This window comes from Gossypium raimondii, chromosome 12 (assembly GCF_025698545.1).
Source record: "Gossypium raimondii isolate GPD5lz chromosome 12, ASM2569854v1, whole genome shotgun sequence".
NCBI classification, from domain to species: Eukaryota; Viridiplantae; Streptophyta; class Magnoliopsida; order Malvales; family Malvaceae; genus Gossypium; species Gossypium raimondii.
This window is the reverse complement of record NC_068576.1, coordinates 5,160,107-5,167,707: the sequence shown is the minus strand read 5'-3', so window position 1 is coordinate 5,167,707 and position 7,601 is coordinate 5,160,107. Positions and strand designations below refer to the sequence as shown.

The following is a 7,601-nucleotide window of genomic DNA, read 5'->3' as shown; positions in this document are numbered from 1 at the left end:
AATTTTGTTTTTCAGTGGTAAGTTTCTTCTTGTCATTTGAGGGGGTGGTGTTTTGTAAACATTCGACTATTAATCATTTTGGTTTTTCAATAGGAGGAGAGGGTGGTGCATACGATGTCTCTTCGTTGAGTTAGCCATGGCTAATGACTTCTGTTAAGTTAGTCTTTTTGGGGCTTCGTGATTTCCAAACTTGTGGTTTGTCGTACCAGCTATTAGGTGTGTGATTCTAACTCGATTTTTCGCTCGAAATTTGAGAAATTCACGAAATAAGAGCTATTTTTGAAACTACACAGCGACCACATGGCCGTGTACTAAACCGTGTAGTGGAACTTGTGTGCCACATGGCCATGTGGACAACACGGGTTAGCTTTTTGGGTTGTGTGGGCCTTTTGAGGCAATTTTGAGTCCCAATTAGGAGTCGTTTACAAGACTCAAAAATTATGTCGGTGGGCATTATGTAGGCTCAGAAAAGCGTAAGTTTCTTTAAACATACATAAGTAAGTGTTGGAGGTATGTTAATAAGTTCCGATAAGTATAATAATATGTTATGGTTTTCTATAAGTAGGTATGTGAGTTAAGCTTGTGTGTTATACGTGTTATGTTATCTGTTCTGATAAGCTATCTGATTCGACTATGTAATATGTTATGCTATGATTTGTATAAGTTATGTGTTATATTACGCTTCGTATAACATATGTTTATGAATGCATGCCATACAACCTATGTGATATGTATGTATGTTAATGTGATTTTGCATATGCATTTGGGTGGGTTATGGTATGATGGAGGAAGTGTTATACTGTAGTTTATACTACAATTATAGCGACTAGACCGCAAATTTATATATATGGTAGCTCAGCTGCACTTATGTGAATGGCACACTACCACATATTAGTGTGATTGGATGGACGGACTCTTGTAGTCCTATTTGGTGTGATTGGCTGGACGAAGATGGTGTGTAGCGGATGGGGGTAAGACTTTGTATGATATAATCCGATATGATATGATACAAATCATGATGGCATGATTTATGATATGCTCTGGTATGATAAGATATGTTCTGATATATGCTCTAGTATGATTTATGAGATGGTGTGTAGCAGATGGGGCTAGCATACCAGGATTCTACATTCCATTCATAAAAAGCTTCAAACAGTATCAATTAAATGCAAGTCTAATAGTTGCTATTATTAAAACGAATTTAACCCATAATAAAATTTTCCCAACTATCTCTAATCTGGTTGATATATCCTTGTGTTATATATTCTAGAATCTGAGTTTCTCGCTATGACTTTTCGTCTGGTTGTGCCATAACTCTATGAAATTTACTTCAGAATCTAAAGATAAATTCATATACATACATCTTAACTAGTTTTTCGAGTGGTCAATCCGCTCTAACAAGAATAGATTGAATCGACTTCTTTAATTTGATAGTAACAATTCGAAGCAAATCTCTCTTCTTGTCATCAAGATAATCCAGACATAAAATCTATCATAATTCCCTCATAATACCAATCAAAATTCATAACAAATTTATTAGTTCATACGAAATCTGACATCCAGATTTAACTTGTTTACATAATTCGAGATCATCAGAGTAATGAGAACTGCTATGTGATGTTAAATTTGGTCTTCCACTGTTTACACTCTTGTCACTATTTATCCTTTCTTAAAAGTTAGAAGTTGGATACATAACAAGACTATTCCAATTATTAGTATCAGAGCATTGTATCATACTCTGACTACTACCTCCAACAGTATTTGTAGAATGACCTGCTTCAACATTATTACTGCGTTTCATACTTGAGTTACAACCATCAGATGAACTAGAAGAACTACTTTGCTCAATCTTACGAAAACCTCCTCTTAGACGGATCACAGTGCTCTAATAAGACAGATGCTACAACCGCATAGCTAAAACAATGCCTCAAGTACCAATAATGCACTCCAAAGCAAATGAGAAAAAACCATATAGTTCTAGCAACAACAAGTGCAGCAACACGACTTCTAAAAAGCTGAGACTTATATCAACATGCTTCCATGATCCAACCAAGAATTATAACCGTAAAAAATGTAATAGCCCCAAGCCAATGTGTATCATTTGCAAATGGACCATAAACGATAGAGTAGACAATAAGAACAATAAGAAAGCCAAGGTAAAGAAGTCCAAGATGTAAAGCCCTACTAAACTCCCAAGAACATAACCCATTTCTATACTATCGTAATATGCAAATTTATGAGCCTTTTGGGCAAACTCGTCCACATTCAAGCTATTTCTATTGAAGACCATGCGGCATAATAAGAGCATATTGATTGCTAAGGAAATTGATGATACCCCAAATAAAAATTTAGAAGGAGAATATCGCTCAGACGCATTGGAACCAGCTGTGACATAAACAACACAAATTTTATATGCATAAAGTAGAGCAACAACTAGTAGAAGCAGAAAAGTAACAACACATGAGTTTTTCCCTCGAGTCCTCTCCCAAATCATAATTGACTAGAATGCCAAAAATAGAGCAATGCCAATCATTACTCAGCCAGACTAAGAATATTTCTGCCTAACATTATGATTAGCCAGCATCCCCACATGTAAAACACCATAACTGAAAATAAAACAAGTGCCCATGCCACTATAGACAAAAAAACACTTGACCTCAATGACTATGTTCAGGTCTATTTACATTTCGATCACTACCACACTGGCTACTAAAGTCATCGGTGATCTCACATTATTTTGTTTCACTAAAGTAATCAATTCAGGAGAAATCCTGGGTAACCCATAATTTAGATACCATAATAGTTAAAGTCGATTACCAGTGAATAACTACTTCTTTTAGTAGTGACGCCGCACATCTCAAATAATCTTCGGAAAGATCTAATATTTCATCTAGAATTTTTTGTATTTGTTAATCAGCTCTTGGCTCTAACAATCAAAGTTATTACTCATTTTACCATTAAACTATTCAGCTCCACTTTTGTGGGCTTTCACAACAGAAATACTATAAACATTCCGTGATATAGAATTTTGAGGACGAGGGGGTGGAGGTCGTAAAGCCACAAAATTTAATTATTATATATGCACAACAAACATAACATTCATTTTTAATATAAACACTATGAACCTCTAGTCTAACCTTTATGAATTTCTTCTCATCATTAGCAACCTTTTAATCAGAGACTTGAATATTGCTTTCAGCATTATCAAAATTAGCTCGATTGTAAATAATCTTTTATCTAAATGAGAAATTATTTCAAATCATGTCAGGAGATATCACACTATCTCGAGTTATAAAATAGCATGTATTTCTAGACTCCATACATGCTACGTTCATTTCAAGAGCCAACTACACCATAGCTCTGATACCACTAAATGTAACACCCTTAACCCGTCTCCAGCGTCAGATTAGGGTTACGGGGCATTATCGAATAACCAGAACAATTAACTTCAAACCATTTTAATAATGTCGTTTAATATTAATTACTAAAAACTCATTACAAACATAGCAAATGAACACATTTGACCTTAAATTGAGTCTTCGTGGCCCTAAGAACAGTTCAGGATCAATCTAGGACTAATTTAAAACAATTCAAAAAATTTGAGAAAAGGTTAAAAATTTTGAAAACAGGGGTCACACGGCTATGTGACATATCCTAGATCGTGTGGTATTCAAATAATGGGACACATGCTGTGTCCCAGCCCGTGTCTTAAACCGTGTGACTCATTGACTTGGGTCACACGACCGTGTCGCAGGCCGTGTTCTAGACCGTGTAACTCACTGACTTGATACACACGGTCGTATTTTAGGCCGTCTGAAACTTACACCAAATATAATAAATGAGATATGGTCATGTGCCAGGTCGTGTGTGTCACACAGCTGTGTGACAGCCCGTGTGCTCCATAAATTGACCCTAAAAATAAGCCATTTTAAGACCAAAACTTGTCCAACCAACCAGTCCATTTGTGCATACATTCAAATAAACCTATACACACTTCAAACACATACAAACATACCATTTCAATCAACCTATTTCTTCTAACGAATATGCCATTCAAAGGCACAACATTTATACCAAAAAAACTTCAATTAAAACAAAGCTAAATTGCCACATCTCAAGCACAAGATCTAGTTTATCCCTATGCCAACCATGCCAAAATAACCATTCCAAAACATGCCATCATACCATATACTATCTAGAATCTATGGAGTATGCATGAAGGTTCATTCACCCATATTTGTAACTATTATTCAAGCCAAGATTTACCTTATTAAGCACAACAAGCTTGACATAACTTAAGACAAGCAATTTCACTTGAACAAACCTTTCAACCCTATTACATGCCATTTATAACCATTAACCAAAATAACCATAAATACCAATATGTCGAATAGATAGTGTGAGGATACTTTGACGAGATTCCAACCAGTTGAGCTTCCAATAATCTACAAGACAGAGGAAATAATTACGTAAGCATTTAATGCTTAGTAAATTCGTATAAGCAAAACTTAAACTTACCAAACATATTAAATTAAACAACCAAACCTTCTCTCATCATGTTATATGCCAAACTTCCTTTCCAATACACATCACCTCATAAGGTTAGTAAATATATCATTGCATATAAATCCCAAGTAACTCATGGCATATACATGATAAACATTTAGGCTTTATCCATAATCCATCACCCATACATATATTCTTTACACATACTTTCCATTGAAATCATATGGTTAATAGATAGTAAGTAAACAATACATCTATAAAACGTAACATATATTGAGAAATAAATTTCATGCATATTTCATCCATTACTCGATAACTTGTTAGCATAAATCTCCAAGGAGGAAAATCTCGAACACACGAATGGAACTCGAACAAAAAAGAAAAATAGGACAAGGCTCCAAGGCATGTATCAAGTCATTATCTTTAAGGTTATATTCACCCCACCTATCTTCATTGTACAAAAGAGTTTCAAGCAAATTAACCTCGAGGATACAATGAAGCCAATGACTATTTGCGCTTTGCCTTTTAGAAATAGTCCACTAAGCAATGTATAACAAGAAACTCAAATTCTAAAAAGGATTTCAGTAGTAATACTTTATATAATAATCTAATAATATTAGAAAATAGAGGAAGGAAAAAAGAATTTTAGAATTTGTTAGTGTGATTTCCAAATGAAATCTCATTCCTATTTATAGGAATTTTCATGTCTCTTCATAGAGACATCTTTCAATAGGTGTCTTTATGAATAAATAAATAATAATTATTCATTTAATTTTATAATTATTCAAGTAATATTGTTTGAATAGTTATATTGTTTTTTCAAAATCAAATGATATAACTTTTGTCCAATGACAAAAGATTTATCTTTTGATTAATTACACCCATTCATTTATAGTTATTGAAATACTATAAATATTTGAGAATATTCCAACATAAATTATCATCCATTTTCATCTTGTATATGCATATTAATATTTTCATATCATATGAACATTAAGTCTTTATACATGCTTTTCCATTGACCTTTCTTATCCGTTGAACCTTTTGAATAACATCGGATACATGGAATACCTTTTCATGTTAATGTAACATTTCCTTTAACTTTTAAATAATGCTCTCACGAAATGTGGGTCGAGACGGTAGCTACACGATGTCGCTCACACAAGTCGTGGAAAATCCGCAACACATGCTACATCTCACCATCGGTAGGACCTCCAAGACCAGACTCAATACATATACTTCTTAATTACATGTCATTTGTATCCTAAGCATTCTCTAGGCTCAACGGGTCTCTTTCCATATCCTTATCTCTAACCTTCATTCTCATATAACCATTCATGAATTTTATATGCTCATAAATTCATCATAACTCACTTTAATTATTAAATACAATACCATCATCCATGTTATACATAATAATCCATCCAAAATCCACTTACCTTAATTTTCACTTTCTATTATATTTTTATTTCAATATACAATTCCTTCACCATAATTCCCTCATTACTATTTTATCCAAACCAAAGCACTATGTCATTCAATTTAATTAACATCATATTTTGGTCTATATTACCGTAATACTATATAATTCTAAATCTAATTATTTATAACATAGTAATTATAAACATGACATACAAAATAATTTATAATAACTTAATCCTTATATGAACTTACCTTGATTGAAACGGTTACTAAAACGGAATCGACAACTAGTCCAAAACTTTAGCTTTTCCTTGATTTAAATTCAATTACTGCTGTTTCTTGATCTAAATAATAATTCAACCCAATTAATACATTTCCAGAATTCTAAAAAGTAATTTTATACAATTAAACCCTTCCATTAACAATTTACAAATTTTCCCCAATATTTTAACTTTTATACAATTTAGTCCCTAAACCCAAACTTGCAAATTTATCATTTATTGCTAAAATTCATGTTAGATATTTTACCTAGTCTTATAACAACTCATATTTATCATAAATTCACAATATATTCCTTGAATTTTACCATTTTCATAAATAAGTCCTTAAACTTTAAAAGCATAAAAATTACTCAACAAAACATGTCTATTTTACAACCAATCTTAACAATCTATCATAAAACTTCAAAACATATCGATCCACTCATGGAATAATCTATAACGCTTAATGCTTTTACAAAATTGACCCCTAGTTAGCTAGATTAAGCTAATATGAGCTCAAAAACAAAAGATTATTAAAAGATGGGCAAAACACCATACCATGCATGAAAATTCACCAAGGTAAAAGCTTCGTTCCTATTTCAATGGTGTTTCGGTTCTACCAAGCCAAATTGAAGAAGATGACAATCTAAAGTTTTATTTAATTTATATTTTATTATTTATTTACTATTTTACCCTTACGTTATTAACTTATAAATTAACAAAAAATACCCATAATTGTCCACTATCAAAATGAATGGTTTAATTACCATTTAAGTCCATTATTTATAGATTCCACAACCATTTGCCCTTTTAGCTATTAAAATTCCACTTTTGTAACCTTTACGATTTAGTTCTTTTACTTAATTAACTATCTAAACCTTAAAATTTCTTAACGAAATTTTAATACGACTTAATAAAATATTTACAATCAATTTGTAGAAACGAGGTCTCAATACCTCATTTTCTAAAACCACTTGACTTTAGGGACATACCACTTGAACCTAATTATTCTTTCATTTAACATAAATCATTAAATAAAATTGTATTATAACACTATATTTGACTCAGAAATATTAAATAGTAAAATTTTCTAACTCATAAGTCGATTTAGGCCCTAAAATCACTGTTTCGACACCACAAAGAAATGGGTTGGGTTGTTACAGAGATTGTGCCGACAGAAGATGAAATGTGCACCCATTTTGGGTGGGGTCTGAATGAAGATATACGAATGTTAATGGTGGAACTTGAACTGAAAGAGTTTGCAGTGTGGGCAAGGTGGATATTTTCTTCTTGCTCCATCTCTTCTAGGCTTATCTGATCAAGTTTTCTTCCCTTTATAGCCAGAAAAGCTTGAGGTTGGTCAGCTCTTGGCTTGAAGGCACCTTCTTGATGCTCTTCCTTTCTGCTAACTCT

At 32.7% G+C, this 7,601-nt stretch overlaps 1 pseudogene; it reads right to left on the bottom strand.

Annotated features, from left to right (window-relative positions):
* Positions 1 to 1,669: 1,669 nt before the first annotated feature.
* On the bottom strand, positions 1,670 to 4,347 carry LOC128035432 (calpain-type cysteine protease DEK1-like; annotated as a pseudogene).
* Positions 4,348 to 7,601: the final 3,254 nt, after the last annotated feature.